The 16,342-nt window shown below is 41.1% G+C and overlaps 1 protein-coding gene across 1 annotated transcript in view; it reads right to left on the bottom strand.

Annotated features, from left to right (window-relative positions):
• AK5 (adenylate kinase 5) overlaps positions 1 to 16,342 on the bottom strand; it is a 226,893-nt gene that overhangs the window by 72,582 nt on the left and 137,969 nt on the right. The window lies entirely within an intron of this gene.

The following is a 16,342-nucleotide window of genomic DNA, read 5'->3' as shown; positions in this document are numbered from 1 at the left end:
TATAGCTTCTAAATATGCCATTAAAATAAGAAAATTCAAAACCATGGAGACAAATTATGGGGATTGGGTTGTGTTTGTATCCATATGGTGTTTTTTTTTCCTTGCAAATTCAAACACTGTTTTAGAATCACCACATACTGACCAAGCTTTTTGTCAAATAATTATTTTGTATTAAAAATAATTTTTATCTATGAATATTTCTTATTGAGGCACAATTGACAGATAACATAGTAGTTTCAGGTGTACAACATAATGATAGTTGTATATGCAAAATGATACCACAATAAATCTAATTAGCATTTGTTACCATTCATAGTGATAAGAACGTTTAAGATCTGCTCTCTCAGGAACTTTCAAACATGCAGTACAGTGTTATCAACTATAGTCACCATGCTGTACCTTATATCCCCATGACTTACTTATTTTCTAACTGGAAGTTTGAACCTGTTGATCCTACCTCCCACCTCTGGCAACCACCAATCTCTTCTCTGTACCTATGAATTTGTTTGTTTTTTGATTAAACATATAAATAAGGTCATATAGTATTTGTTTGTCTCTACCTGGCATATTTCACTTAGCACAATGCCCTCAAGGTCCATCCTGGTTGTTACAAATGACAAGATTTTCTTCTTTTCTACAGCTGCATAATATGCCATTGTATGTGCATTCATTTTCTTTATCCATTGATTCTACCTATGCGTAATGACGCTGCAAAAACACTTAAAAAAATGTCCAGTCCTGTGCCTCAAATATATTTGCCTTCTCTTTTCTAGCACGCAGTAGGTGCTCAAGTGTTACCATCAAAGAGAAGTATCATTTGTTGAGTTCCTGCCAGGCACTACAGCAGTTGCTTTCACAGATATCTCATTATTCTTATGCTAATAGCATGAGGTGGGCTATACTATCCTCCATTTGCAAGTGAGAAAGTTAAGGCTCTGAATATTTTAGTTTATAGTTTTACTGCCTTAAAAAGAGGGAAAAGGCATATTGGTTGTTACAAAATAATTTTTAAAAATTTATATTGGAGTACAGTTGATTTACAATGTTGTGTTAGTTTCAGGTGTACAGCAAAGTGATTCAGTTATACATATACACATATCCACTCTTTTTTTAAAGATTCTTTTCCCATATAGTCCACTACAGAGTACTGAGTAGAGTTCCCTGTGCTATACAGTAGGTCTTTATTAGTTATCTATTTTATATATAGTAGTGTGTATTGTTACAAAGTAATTTTGAGGTTGTTCCTTTTCTGCATCATCATATCAAACAGTCTGTGATAGGTTAGTGGCAACTGTGGCCTCACATTTTCTCTCTTCTCTGCATTCTTGCTCTTGCAATGTCACTTTGCACATACTCTCATTGAGAGGTGAGTCTCATTCCGTGCCCTTGAATCTGTGCCAATCAGACTTGCTCCAGCCAACAGAATGAGGAAGAGTGCTGGTGTGCCATTTCTGAGGCTATGCTTCAAGAACCTTTCTTGCTTCCACATATTCTCCCTTGGTCCCCCGCCCCTGCCATGAGGATGAATCTGAGGTAGCCTGCTTGAGGATGGGAGGCCGTGTGGAACAGAGTTCCATTCATTCCAGAGAGGCCATCCTAGACCAGCCGGGCCCTGGCTGACCCAGCAGTTGACCAGTTAGGGTTCTATAAAGAAGCAGAACTAGCAGGATATAACTCTACCTATGTATCTCTATCTCTATCAGAGATTTACTACAAGGAATTGGCTTACACAATTGTGGAGGCTGGCTAGGCAATTCTGAAATCTAGAGGACAGGCTGGCAGGCTGGAAACTCTAGGGCAGGAGGTGACACTGTAGCCCATAGAATTTCCTCTTCCTCAGGGAAACCTCAGTTTTGCTCTTAAGGCCTTTCAGCTGATTGGATGAGGCCCATCCGTATTATCAAGGATAATCTCACTATTGGTAGAAACGTAAATTTAGAGTGGGCAACCTTGTCTTGTTCCTGATCTTAGTGGAAATGCTTTCAGTTTTTCACCATTGAAGATGATGTTGGCTGTGGGCTTGACATATATGACGTTTATTATGTTGAGGAAAGTTCCCTCTATGCCTACTTTCTGTAGGGTTTTTATCATAAATGGGTGTTGAATTTTGTCAAAAGCTTTCTCTGCATCTATTGAGGAAATCACTCTCTTGAAAATATATCTGCACTCCCATGTTTATCATAGCATTAATCACAGTAGCCAAGACAAGGAAGCAATCTAACTGTCTGTTGACAGACGAATGGATAAAGAAAATGTGGTATATACACACAATGGAATATTATTCAGCCATAAAAAAGGGAATCCTGCCATTTGCAACAACATGGATGGATCTTGAGGGATTATGCTAAGTGAAATAAGTTAGACGGAGAAAGACAAATACTATATGATCTCACTTTTTTGTGGAATCTAAAAAAGAAAACGACCCATAGATACAGAGAAAAGACTGGTGGTTGCCAGAGGTGGGGCTGGGGGATGAGCAAAATGAGTGAAGTTGGCAAAAAGGTACAAATCTCCAGTTCTAAGGTAAATAAGTCCTGGGGATGTAATAATATACAGCATGGTGACTATAGTTAATAATATTGTATTGTATCTTTGACAGATGCTAAGAGAGTAGATCTTAAAAGACATCACAAGAAAACAAATTTGTTAACTATGTGTGGTGATGAATGTTAACTAGACATATTGCAGTGATCATTTTGCAATATATACATATGTCAAACCATTATGTTGCATACCTAAAAATAACACAATATTATGTCAGTTATATCTCAGTTTAAAAAAAGATGATCTCCTTTACATAAAGTCAACTGATTGTAGATATTAAACCATATTTACAAAATACCTTCACAGTAATGCCTGGATTGGTGTTTGATTAAATAATGAGGGACTATATCCTAGCCAAGTTAACACATAAAAGTGACCGTCACACTGTGGATGTGTGAGAGCTGAGTCCAGCTGACTCCAGCTTTGATCAGTGGATCTGCTCTGTCAACGCTAGTGTCTCAAGAAAAATAATAAATGGACGTTGTTTTAAATTCTGGGCAGTTTCACAGCAGTAGTTCACTGATACATAGCACCTCTTATTTTGAAACGGTATTTGGAAATCCTTCATCCCAATCACTCTGCCCTCTCGATTTGGGCTCTCTGTTATAACTTTCCCAACACAATGCAGAAGAATGGCAGTTTCACAGCAGTAGTTCACTGATACATAGCACCTCTTATTTTGAAACGGTATTTGGAAACCCTTCATCCCAAGCACTCTGCCCTCTCTTGGGCTCTCTGTTATAACTTTCCCAACACAATGCAGAAGAGAGCTAAGTTTGGTTTCTGGAATGAACTAGCTGTGAGCCTCCTGGAGCATGTTGTACTTTATATCACTTCTTTGTTTTAAAATCTTAGTACAAAGTTCCGCAGGAGGAAAAGAGAAACGTTTTATAATCTTTTGAAAAACTTTTGACAAAGAGTATTTGGGGAATACTTAAAAGGTACTGATGACATCATATTGGAAAAGCACACATTCAACCCCTACCAAAAAGCAACCAGATATAGGAGACAAGGAAGCCAGCCTGCTCTCTACTACTGCTCAGTCCCTCGTACAGAAGGCTGCGCAGAAAAAAGAAACAACTGCCAAAGCAGAAATAAAGGAAGCTCAGGTAAGACAAGGTTTTGACCATTAGCTTCGCAAATACACACATACATTGTCAGCCTTGGCCTTCCCGAGTGTTGTCCCTGCTCTGATTATACTCACTACTCAGCAGCAGGCCCTGTGCAAGAGATTGCAGGGTGGAAAGAGGGATACTCATGGAGTATGTTCAGGAACCCTGCGCAGGAGAAATCAGGACCCCTGCTTTACAAGAAAGGAAACCGAGGCCTGGGGGTAGGGGTGACACAAGTGTCAATGTCACACCTCTGGACGTGAGCCAGGGGATCAGATACAAAGACCCAGTGAGCTTTTCCCGATCTATGAATGAACAAGAGAGGAGACGACATTATTTTCTACGCAGGAGTTATGTTAGCACATATTCCAGGAGTTACTATTTGTTATACATCCACACATGTCCACATCTAAGTTAATCTGGTCCCACAGAACACACTGTATTTTCTCTAGATTTCAATGTCTTGTATTTGTGTAGTGTCTCACCCAATGGAGAATGTTTCCATTTCTAACACCTGCCACGCAGTGTGGCATGCTAAGAAAGGTGCTGGATTCCTAGGAGTTGGGTTTGAGTCCAAACTGCTGGGTGTTTTTGGTCATGTCAGTGAGGCCTTCATTCAACACCGAGGCCCGCTCTGCCAAGTACTGGCCTGGGTGAGCAAACACACATGGTCCCTGCACTTAACGAGCTTCGTGTCTAGCTGGGGAGACATATTAATTAGATAATCACATAAAGAAATGTATATTAAATATGGATCTATATAAAACACAGGGTCTTAGGAAAGTTAAATCAGGAGCTCTGGGGCTTCCCTGGTGGCTCAGTGGTTGAGGGTCCGCTTGCCGATGCAGGGAATGTGGGTTCGTGCATGCCCCGGTCCGGGGAGATCCCGCGTGCCGCGGGGCGGCTGGGCCCGTGAGCTGCGGCCGCTGAGCCTGCGCGTCCGGAGCCTGTGCTCCGCGGGGGAAGAGGCCACAGCAGTGAGAGGCCCGCGTACCGCAAAAAAAAAAAAAAAAAGTGAAACAGGAGCTCTGGTATGCACTGAGGTCAGGGAGTGGGCGCTAAGTTGGCCAAGTGGGCAAGGGGGAACGGTGGGTGGGGAAAGACAAGCCTGTCCCAGCCGGAAGAGCCCTCAGCTGCTGCAAAGGAGGAGCAAACCACACCTTAGAGGAGCCGCGGGAGGCCAGCAGGGCTGGACACAGAGTCGGGAGGCTGGGAGGACGGTGCGCTGAGGCATCCTGCGGGGCCTCAGGGCCACGGTGAGGACTCAGGTCTTACCCCAGGAACAAAGGGCAGAGAGGCATTGAGGACAAGCAGGGACGTGACATGATTGGTTCCGTGTTGCATTAAGATTATTCCGTGAACCATGGCTTAGCGGTGTCCTTCTGTCTAAAGTGATGAGAGCAATGCGCACGCCAGAGGGTGGTGGTTAAGAGGAAATGAGGCAATTAAAAGTTTTATAAATAGCAAATTATTGTACACATCTAAGGTGCTCTTATTATATCCTTTGTTTCTTAGTATATCAGGCAGGAGTTTTTTTTTTTTTTTTGCGGTACACAGGCCTGTCACTGCTATGGCCTCTCCCGTTGCGGAGCACAGGCTCCGGACGCGCAGGCTCAGCGGCCATGGCTCACGGGCCCAGCCGCTCCACGGCATGTGGGATCTTCCCAGACCAGGGCACGAACCCGTGTCTCCTGCATCGGCAGGCGGACTCTCAACCACTGCGCCACCAGGGAAGCCCAGGAGTTATTTTTTGTGTCTTCAGAAAAGTCACATCTCTTGTTTAATGTTCTAAGTCTGGGGTGCTAGAACCCACCCACTATTCCCACCTACTTTTCCCTTACAGGATCCACTCCACTACCTTAACAATAGAAATCTATAAAAGCGGCCTTCCGTGGAAGTTGGAGGTAAGCAAACGTTACCCCAGAAAATTCTGAGATGAAATCTGGGGCTCACGTTCCCAACCACGAAGACAGCAGGCCTAGCATCTGGCTTGGCAGGGAGAGGGAAGCAGGACACGCTACTTGAAATGCAAAGTGAGGCGCAGAGTCTTCGGAAAGACTCGGGGAAAATATCTCACCACACGTTACCTTCTTTCTTTCTTTTTAAAAAAAGAATGCTCAGCTCAAGAACAACTAGAGTACACTTTTCTTCCTTTTTTTTCACTTAATCGAGCAGTTGCCACAGCAACTCAAGAACAGACTACTCACTGCCTTCAGTGAATTGCAGATACACAGTTTTCATCAACTGAAAGTGGCAGTGAGCTTTTAAAAAAGGTAATCTTGAGCTGTTGCTTTTTTTTCCTGGCCTGATATCAGTATTCTCTGTCCATAGGACCCTGAAGTGGTAGCACTTTGCTTTCATGAATGAGAAAAATATGTCCTGGGGAGAGAGGGCTTAGAAATTTCATCAGGATTTGGACCTGCCAGCAAGTCAACAACACCCCTCCAGGCTCATCTGTGTCGTTGTCTGCTCCCACATACCCTCCTGACTGTTCCCCTGTGTGCACAGCCTTTTATTTTTACCTAGAATGACCTGCCAGCTTCCTACAACTCCTCTTGTTAGAAGGCCCATTTTAAGCCTGAACTCAAGAAACTCTCTCCTTCCTCTCATTGGGATTAATCTCCTTCTCCGATGTGCTCACAGAGCGTGTTATGTCTCTGTGATAGTGCACACCATATCGTACTCTCAGTTAGTTGTGAATTTTATTTATCTTTTCGTCTTCCACAGTGCCTTGAACACAGAACATAGTAAGTGGCTCCCTCCTCATTAACTCATAGCACTTCTATAATTTCTCAATGCAATGAACATTTATTGGACTCTCTGCTCAGCCCCCATCCTGCCCCTAAAATGTGACTCTAGCCACCGGTGACTGGATCAGCAGTGCACCCAAACCAAGTTTGGACAATTAACATCCTTCCCTATGAATTCAGATGGAGAGAGATTGGCTTCTGTGTTGGCTGGACCAGTTGGTAGACCACCATGTAAATAGGACTAGCAAAAGGAACAGGTCTGCAAAGAGAGAAAAGAAGGTAATGCATAGAGGGGTGCAGACATACAGTGGAGGGAAATTCTCAATGGCCTTTCAGCACCTAATTCAGCATTGTTCCAAGTGCTTGAGTACATTCTTCTTTGGATGTGCGAGAGGTCCCCAAAGCTTTATAATAGGTTTACCTTTATGGTGAAGCTAAACATGTTTTTGTAACCTGCAACCAAAAGAATCTTAACTAAGGTACTCACATAATGAGGGTATGTTTTTGTAACAAGCTTATCTTTCCCACAAGCCTGAGATCTTTGAAGGTAAGGACTAAGAGAATCTTAATTAAATTTGGTAACCCCAGAATCTGGCACTGTGTCCGGAATTTAGTAGGTGTTAAATACGTAGTTGTTGAATCGACATATTGACATTTTCTTGACTCAGATGAGATGCTTTATAAAAACACTAAATCAATGTGGGTCTAACTTATTAACAGACTAACTCTGCTGAGCTCTGGCCACTTACTCCTCTCCAGAGGAGAGGGGGAGTATTTGGGAGAATTCTCAATTGTTCCAAAGTCAGGCAGGGAGAAGGGGTGCTAGTTATTGGGTCTCCCTCAGACATTAGGAGGGAAGAAGAAGGTCCTCCCTCCCACATTCTCCTGTAATTTTTTGAAATGGTTCATTAATTCACACCCAACTAATCCATATTTATGATAATCCCACAGGATTATCCATTAAGATCAGAATTCTTTGCATGCCATAAAAAAGGATTTGATGTTAAGCTTCAGATAAAGCAGCAGGGATACAATTAAATTAGTCAAGAGAAAAAATTTTCAGATACCCTGAGGCAATGCAGAGGTTCTAGTTTACCACAGAATTGATATAAATTACTTTTCTTCATTAAAGCAGGGTTCAAGTTATTAATAATAATATTCTTAGCTTATCTCAAGAATATTTTCAGCAAATCCAGTTTTATTATATTAAGGTATAGAGACCTACAAAATTCCCCAATTATTGTGTGTTTTTTCTACTTTTATGCAACTACTCAAAAATGGTGAGGAAGCATATTGACTAGTATTGAAAGAGGTTCACAACATAGTGTTATGTGAATAAATAGGCAACTAAAGAGTAGAAATACTGTGATCCCATTTTTATAAAAATATATGTATACACAAAAGTTCTTTATAAAAATTAAAATGTTAGCATATTAAATGGTTTAAATGTGGGTCCATGGTTATAGATCCTTTTCCTTTTATTTATTTGTTTGCTTGTTTCATTTTAAAGATTTTTATTTTTTTTATTGTGGTATAACTGACATATATTAGTTTCAGGTGTACAACATAATGATTTGATATTTATATATATTGCAAAATGATCACCACATAAGTCTAGTTAACATCTTTCACCATACATAGTTATAATTTTTTTTGTTGTGATGAGAACTTTTAAGATCTACTCTCTTAGCAACTTTCAAAAATGCAATACAGTACATTATTAACTATAGTTGCCATGTTGTATATTACATCCCCAGGTCTTATTTATTTTATAACTGGGAAGTTTGTACCTTTTGACCCCCTTCACCCATTTCACCTACTTCCCCCCAGCCCCTGCTTCTGACAACCACCAAATTTGTTCTCTGTAACTATGAACTTGGGTATTAAAAAATTTTTTAAATTCCACCTGTAAATGATATTATACAGTATTTGTCTTTTTTTTTAACATCTTTATTGGAGTATAATTGCTTTACAGTGGTGTGTTAGTTTCTGCTGTATAACAAAGTGAATAAGCTATATGTATACATATATCCCCATTTCTCCTCCCTCTTGCATCTCCCTCCCGCCCTCCTTATCCCACCCCTCTAGGTGGTCACAAAGCACAGAGCTGATCTCCCTGTGCCATGTGACTGCTTCCCACTAGCTATCTATTTTACATTTGGTAGTATATATATGTCCCTCCTACACTCTCACTTCGTCCCAGCTTACCCTTCCTTTTCCTTTTAAATACATCTTATAATTTCTATAAAATAAACATGTACTACTCAAGTAAAAAAAATATTAAACAGAAAATTCAGGACTCACATATAACTCATCCATTCATCCTTCCACCCATCCACCCATCCATTCATCCATCCATCCATCCAGTTATTCAACAAATATTTGTTAAGCCCCTACAACGTGCCAGGCCAAGTTAACCCAGATGAAGACAGTGAAAGTGTTCCTTGGCCTGTTCATCTTCTTGTGTGGAAGCTGTAATGCTAAAGTTTATGATGTGGATAACATAGACCATCTTGTCTCTTGTCTACAACTTTTTATTAGGATAAGCGCTTATGGACCTTGGAAAGACAGGAAATAGTCTTAGAAAGTAGAAAGTCAGAAATGCTTTCTACTTTGTTTGTCCTTCTACAAAGGAAATTACTGTTTGTCCTTCTACAAAGAAAATTTTCTGTTCTTCAAATGATATTCCTAGTATATTTTAGTTGACCCTCTGAATCATTTTAAACCAACTTGAAATGTAGATTGGCAGGATTGGCAAATTAACTTCCAAAAGACAATGGGTATTATGTTTTTTCATTTTTACTGGTGCTAATGTACATGAGGAAATGAATGTTCTAATCTGGGTTTGGTAAAAAATCCCTGTTTAAAGGATGGAGGAGTGTGTCTACATAAAAATATCCATTCTTTCTTTGTCATGCTTTGTATATTTCCTGTGACATTTATTATCATTTTAAAAGCTCTTCATTTGATTCATCTTTTGCAATGAAGCTAGGAATGACATAATCTCTATCTACCCTTTTGCTTATTTTGTGCGTATGGTGACCCATTCTGTTAAGGTCCGAGTCACTTTATCAGCATCCATTGGACACAGTCCCTGCATTTGAATATGTTCTTTTTTCTGTCTTGATGACTTTTTTTTTTTTTTTTCTGTACGCGGGCCTCTCACTGCTGCGGCCTCTCCCGCTGCGGAGCACAGGCTCCGGACGCGCAGGCTCAGCGGTCACGGCTCACGGGCACAGCCGCTCCACGGCATGTGGGATCCTCCCGGACTGGGGCACGAACCCGCGTTCCCCGCATCGGCAGGTGGCCCCCCAACCACTGCGCCACCAGGGAAGCCCTTGATGACTCTTTTGTTAAAGAAATTTATATTCTTGGACAAGATCTAGAACTGTGTCGTATTTTTGAGATTCTAGATGTACCTGAAGCCTGAAATGATCACTCTGCTCATTGTAAGACTGAGATTTAGAGCCTTCACAGATTTCTCTGAATGTCAGTGTTTCCACTTGGTACTTGCACAGTACCAGATAAAAGACTGTAAGCTTTATTTCTTTAAAATAGGATAAAAATTTTTTTAAATTTAATTTAAATTAAAAATTTAATGATTCAAAAGTCACAGATATTTAAGCAACTATTTCCTAGTTCAAGAAACTTAAGACAAATTTAAATAGCATCTCTTCTTCCTGCCCCAGCTCCTTATATTAGTAATGATGATAATAATAGCTCCCATCGATTGAGGCCTTACTATTTGCCAAATACTATGCTAGCTGCTGGGGATATAGAGGTGAACGAGACAATGTTCATAGGTATGCATTAGATCTGTATGTAGTTCTCAAAGTGTGGTTCCTGGAGTAGAAGCATCAGCATCACATGGGAACTTGTAAGAAATGCACATTCTCAGATTGTATCTCAGACTTACTGACTCAGAAGCTGTAGGCGTAGATATAATTACATGAATTCTTTTTTTTTTTTTTTTAAGTTTTGGCTGCATTGGGTCTTTGTTGCCGCACGCAGGCTTCTTCTAGTTGCAGTGAGCGGGGGCTACTCTTCACTGTGGTACGCAGGCTTCTCATTGCGGTGGCTTCTCTTGTTGCGGAACACGGGCTCTAGGCACGTGGGCGTCAGTAGTTGTGGTGCATGGGCTCAGTAGTTGTGGCATATGGGCTTAGTTGCTCCGTGGCATGTGGGATCTTCCCAGACCAAGGCTTGAACCCATGTCCCCTGCATTGGCAGGCAGATTCTTAACCACTGTGCCACCAGGGAAGTCCTTACATGAACTCTTAAAGAGAGGGGTAGGATGGTCAGAGTCCGAATAGGAGATGTAAGAAAGTAGTAGCTGTCAGAGAGGGATGAAGGGAGGGAGGCAGAGGGATAGATAGGTTTGAAGAGGCTACACTGCTGACCTTGAAGGCAGAGGAAGGGGCCACAAGCTAAGGAATGCAGGCAGCCTCTGGAAGCCAGAAAAGACAAGGAAACAGATTCTCCCCTAGAGCCTCCAGAAGGCAGACAGCTCTGCTGATATCTCGACTTTAAGAACTTCTGACCTCCAGAACTATAAGTGATAAGTTCGTGCAGTCTTAAGTCACTAAGTCTGTGGTAATTTGTTATAGCAGTATTAGGAAACTAATACACTGCCTGACCATGCTGGACTAAAGCTTCCTACTTCAGAGCCCCCATGCACACAGAGCTGTTAACCTGTCTCACCTTTAATATAAATGGACAGCTGTGGATCCCAAAATTTAAGAAGAAACCTTCAAATATGAAAGAAAGGGGTCCAAATAAACAAAATACGTCCAGAAGAAATAAAAATAATGTAAGAAATGAGGAAAATTTAGAAAGTAATCTAAACATTTTTATTCTCAGAAAATATATGAGATATTACAGCCCAAAATAAAAACTTATGACATGTGAAAGGAACAGTTAGAAAAGAAGAAAGAGCTCTTGAAAATTAAAAATATAATAGCTGAAATAAATTCAGTAGAACAATTGGAAGGTGAGCTTAAGGAATTTCTCAGAAAGCAAAATGTAATAGAAAAGTTAAGAGGCAGAAAATGGGAGAAGAGAATGAGAGGGTCAATTCAGGAAGCCTAACATCCAATAAAGCAGGAACAGGGGACATTCTTGGTGGTCAGTGGTTTAGACTCAGCCCTGTCAATGCAAGGGGTGCGTGTTTGATCCCTGGTTGGGGAACTAATATCCCACATGCCGAGGGCGCGGCCAAAAAGGATTAACTAGGGCTTCCCTGGTGGCACAGTGGTTGAGAGTCCGCCTGCCGATGCAGGGGACACGGGGTCGTGCCCCGGTCCGGGAAGATCCCACATGCCGCAGAGCAGCTGGGCCTGTGAGCCATGGCCGCTGAGCCTGCACGTACGGAGCCTGTGCTCCACAACGGGAGAGGCCACAGCAGTGAGAGGCCCGCGTACCGCAAAAAACAAAAAAAGAAGAATTAACTAAAAAGCAAGAACAGCAATAGCAGAAGGTAGAAAATGAGCCAAAAAAAAAAAAAGATTATAAAATGTTCCAAGGTTGAAGGACCTGAGTCTCCACCTTGAAAGGTCACATCAAATGCCCAGTGCAATGAATGAAAAAAGATCCACACCAAGCCACATCACTGTGAAACTTCAGATCTTTAAAAACTTCCAGGGATCAGGGGAGGGTGGGAAGACAGGTCACAATGACAGAGGATGGAAAATCAGAATAACCCCAGACTGCAGTCCGGTGAGGTAGAAGGCAATGGCATGATGCCTTCAACATTTTGAGGAAAGCTGACTGCCACTCTTGGATTAAATATCCAGTAACCCATCAGAAAATTATGAGGAAAGAGTAAAACCATTTAGTAATGGAAGACAAAAAGTTTTACCTTCCATCAGCTGTTTTTAGGGAAGCTATTATAGGATGTGCTCTAGAAAAATAAAAGAACCTTTAGAGAGGAAGACATCAGACCCCAGACACTGGAAAGAGGGTCAAACGGGCCCATGCGGAGGAATTTTATAGACCTTCAGAACAAGCTGCACAAGACAGGTGAGAAGAGCAGGCTTTAGACTTCAGCGATGCCTTGCACACCACTCCTTATCGTTCTTTGAGACTAGAGTGACCAACCATCCCTGTTTGCCAAGAGCAAGGGGTTCCCAGCATGTGGAACTTTCAGCTTTTAAATCAAGACAGAGCCAGGCAAGTTGGGATGCTTGGTAATCTTACTTGGGACTGTGGGCCCTGCTCATTCTTTCAAGTCTGTGCTTTTACATGTGTTCTCTCTTCCCTGCACACACACTCTCTGCCTGGACAAATCCTACTCACCTTCTAGGCCCCAGCTCAATTTTGGAGATGGGGAAATGTACCCATGTCCAGGTGGCTCTGCTCCAGCAGGTGTAATACCAGAACACAGTCTGTTAAGCTCCTGAGAAGTCTTTTTTAAATTAATTAATTAATTAATTATTGGCTACGTTAGGTCTTCATTGCTGTGTGCGGGCTTTCTCTAGTTGTGGCGAGCTGGGGCTACCCTTCATTGCAGTGCACGGGCTTCTCATTGCAGTGGCTTCTCTTGTTGTGGAGCATGGGCTCTAGGCACAGGGGCTTCAATAGTTGTGTCTCGCGGGCTCTAGAGTGCAGGCTCAGTAGTTGTGGTGCAAGGGCTTAGTTGCTCCGTGGCATGTGGGATCTTCCCAGACATCGAACCTGTGTCCCCTGCATTGGCAGGTAGATTCTTAAGCACTGTGCCACTGGGGAAGTCCCCTGAGAAGTCTTTATTCAGGCTGATGACGAATGAGACCTCTCCCTGCTCAGAGGGGAAACGGCTTTTGGAGTGGGGTTTAGTTCCATTTTCCTGCAGTTCAGAGACTACAGTCTAATCTTTGTAGGTATTTAAAAACTGTAAATCTTGAGAAATTATTTGCTGTTTTAGGAGCTTTTCTGGTGGTTTTCTCCACCAGACATTTTGCAAAGGCAAAGCTGAAAAACTCTATGGAACTTGCAAAATCCCTGGCACCCCACTTACACTTACTCTGACTTGGGGTCACCTTCATGAACTGGCACATATTTTTCACATTTAAACAAATTTGAAAAGATCATATTTTCTTACATTTTGGAAAGCACTGCTCCTGGTGCTTTTGATCTGCTCTACTATTTTTGGGCACTTGATCCCTTTCAGCTATCAGCCTTCTAAGCTAGTGGCAGTGGGTCTCACGCCAGCTGCCCATTAAAATCTCCTAGAGAGCTTTTAAAACATAGTTTTGCCCAGACTTCACTTTCCATAGTGAAGAGCTGCAGGTACAAAGAAGTGCTATCTATTCAACTGACAGTGTTTTTTTTCTTTATTAATAAATTGATAAATATTAACTTCCTGCTTTGGTAAATCTATTTGAAATCTCTTTGGAAAACATAAAGCCAACCAGATAGCTATGGTCTGGTTTATAGAATTTAAATATACGTCAGTTGAAAGCAATCATTCTCAGAGTAAATAACAGCTGATGAAAATCAAAATGATTAAAAATCTCTAGAAATAAATCTAGTGAGATATGTGATGAAGAAGTAATCATGTCTTATTTTCTGCTGTTGGTTCATTACAAAAGCAAATATAAATAAACAAGAGAATGCTAAGCGCTAGGAGTAGCATTGTCCAAGAAAGGGTACGATTAAAGTAGGAATTGAGGAGAGGGGAATGGGCCAATACTGCCTTTCCCAGACAGGAGAGTGCAAATATTCCAGCAAAAATGTTGGTAGTTTGTGAATTGAGGGGACCTGACCCCACTCCTACACCAACAGTCCCAGGAAACACCAAGACCAATAGTGGGTTTGGAAGGTGGATGTCTGGGATCTCAACTGCCCCTGTGGTCCAGCTGGTCACAGTAGCATGCCTGCTGTGAGTGCAGCAGTCCACTTTTGAGTGGATAAACACAGGCTTGAACAATAAGCCATCTCATGTGGATCATAAAGAGCTGAAAACCAAAGACTCTTCCTCAAACTTTCTGGACCAGATAAGTCTTCTCAGACTCTACTAAGAACCTGAAGGAGAGGAAGAAGGGGCTTCTCATACCATGACTGAGAATGAAACTTCCATTACCTACAAGGACAGGGCCTGATTTAGAAAAATACAGAAATGTTACATGGAGGCAGTCTATAGTCCTTACCTAACTACTGCACCACTGTTTCTAAAAACGTTTCTAATTTAGCGTTGATATGTATACTTCAAGTACAGCATAACGGTGCTTATACAGTTTTTTACTGATAGAATTGCACAAAGTGACAGAATTGCATAAATCCAATTACTTTGGGTATATAATTATTTCATTTAAATATTTAAAAGAATCAGTTTGGTGAGAGCAGTTTGGAAATGTGTAGTAAAGTTGAAGATGTACAAACCCATTGAAAGATTAGCTGGCCAACTGGCTCCATTTTACTTGTGATGCCCAGAGGGCTGTGCTGATTTCCCATCTTTCCATTCACCCCAGCAGAGATTTGGAAGAGGAAGAGATTTAGGAAAGACAAGGGCCAGTCTCTTTACACTTTCTCCCCTGTTATTATAGAGAAACTCCTACACAATTGAAGAAGAAAGTGCCAGGATGTTCACTGCACCAAATTTACAGAATTAAACATTGGAAACAACCTAAATGCCCATTGTCAGAAGAATGGATAACTAAATTGTGTTATAGTCTTACATTGGAATGCTATGTTGCAGTAAAAATGAATGAAGCAGAGTTACGTTATCAGCATACATGGAGGAGGATATGTACAACATGGAACAATTTATAAGGGTCAGAAACATGAAAAAGAAAACCCTACATTGCTTGGAAATACACAATCTATTTTACATAAAATAAATCTTTATTGAATACCTGCCCTGTGCCAGATGGAGTTTTAAGTGCTGGTGATATGGCAGTGAATAAAGCAAAGTGCCTGCTTTCCTGGAACGTAGATTCTAGTGACATAGCTGCACACAGAGTAGAAATATAAAGACAGATGTGGGATTGATAAAGACTGAATTCAGAATAGTAGACACCTCTGGAAAGGGCCAGGGGAAGTGATTGTGGCAGGGCACAGAAGCCTTCAATTTTTTGCAATATTTTATTTCTTAAGCTGGAAAGTGGGTAAATGGTGTTTGCTATATTATTCTCTATATCTTTTAGTCTGTCTTATATATCTTATAAAAATCAATTTAGTTTTGTTTCCTACTTCTGCTTCTACAAATTTCTTTCATTCCTTTATAAACACGTTTTCCTCCATAGATAATAGGAAGGTCAAATGAAACATAAGAAGATTAATGGAGATGTTCTGGGAACTAACTTTAAGTATTTAAGAAAGCCTATGTGTTTGGAAATGACACAAACTCTTGGACATTTTGAATAATATTGTTTCTAGAGAAAGGAAGAAGGTCATGAAAACACCAGCACAGAGCCGGGCCCAAAGAAACTAAGCAACTGCTTGTGAAATTAAGGACTGATTGTGGACTTAACTTGTTTGCAAGGAAAAGCCTGGGAGGGGTTCTGCTACACGTCCTAGAGACTTAATCTAGCCTGGCCACGAGGGTGACTGACATATTGGAGGACTGGCCTCTTGATCAACGGACTGCAGATATTTTAGTATTTAATGTACACTCTGCATCCTGAGTCATGTGGGACTAAATCTGACCCAGTTTGACAGCTCTTATTTCAAACAATTTAGATAAACAGCCTTATCTAAAAATTCTTCCTCCTTAGAATTCTTTTGTCCCATCAATAATCCTTGCTTTATTATTGAAGTGTATCTAGTTAAAAAGAAGTGGAAATATTGCAATACTACCCTTAATACACTTTGGCCCAATAATCCCAGTATTAGTAATCTCTCCTAGAATAATGATCAGAGATTTGGGCAAAGTTGATGTGTAATGATATGCCAGGGCAGCAATGTTTATAGCAATGAAAAGATGAAAAATAAGTGCCCTGCAGTGGGAGAATGATATAGTAT

The sequence above is a fragment of the Neophocaena asiaeorientalis genome, unplaced genomic scaffold (assembly GCF_003031525.2).
Source record: "Neophocaena asiaeorientalis asiaeorientalis breed wild unplaced genomic scaffold, Neophocaena_asiaeorientalis_V1.1 scaffold15, whole genome shotgun sequence".
NCBI classification, from domain to species: domain Eukaryota; kingdom Metazoa; phylum Chordata; class Mammalia; order Artiodactyla; family Phocoenidae; genus Neophocaena; species Neophocaena asiaeorientalis.
Note: the sequence above shows the minus strand (reverse complement) of the source record. Positions and strands in the feature narration are given on the sequence as shown.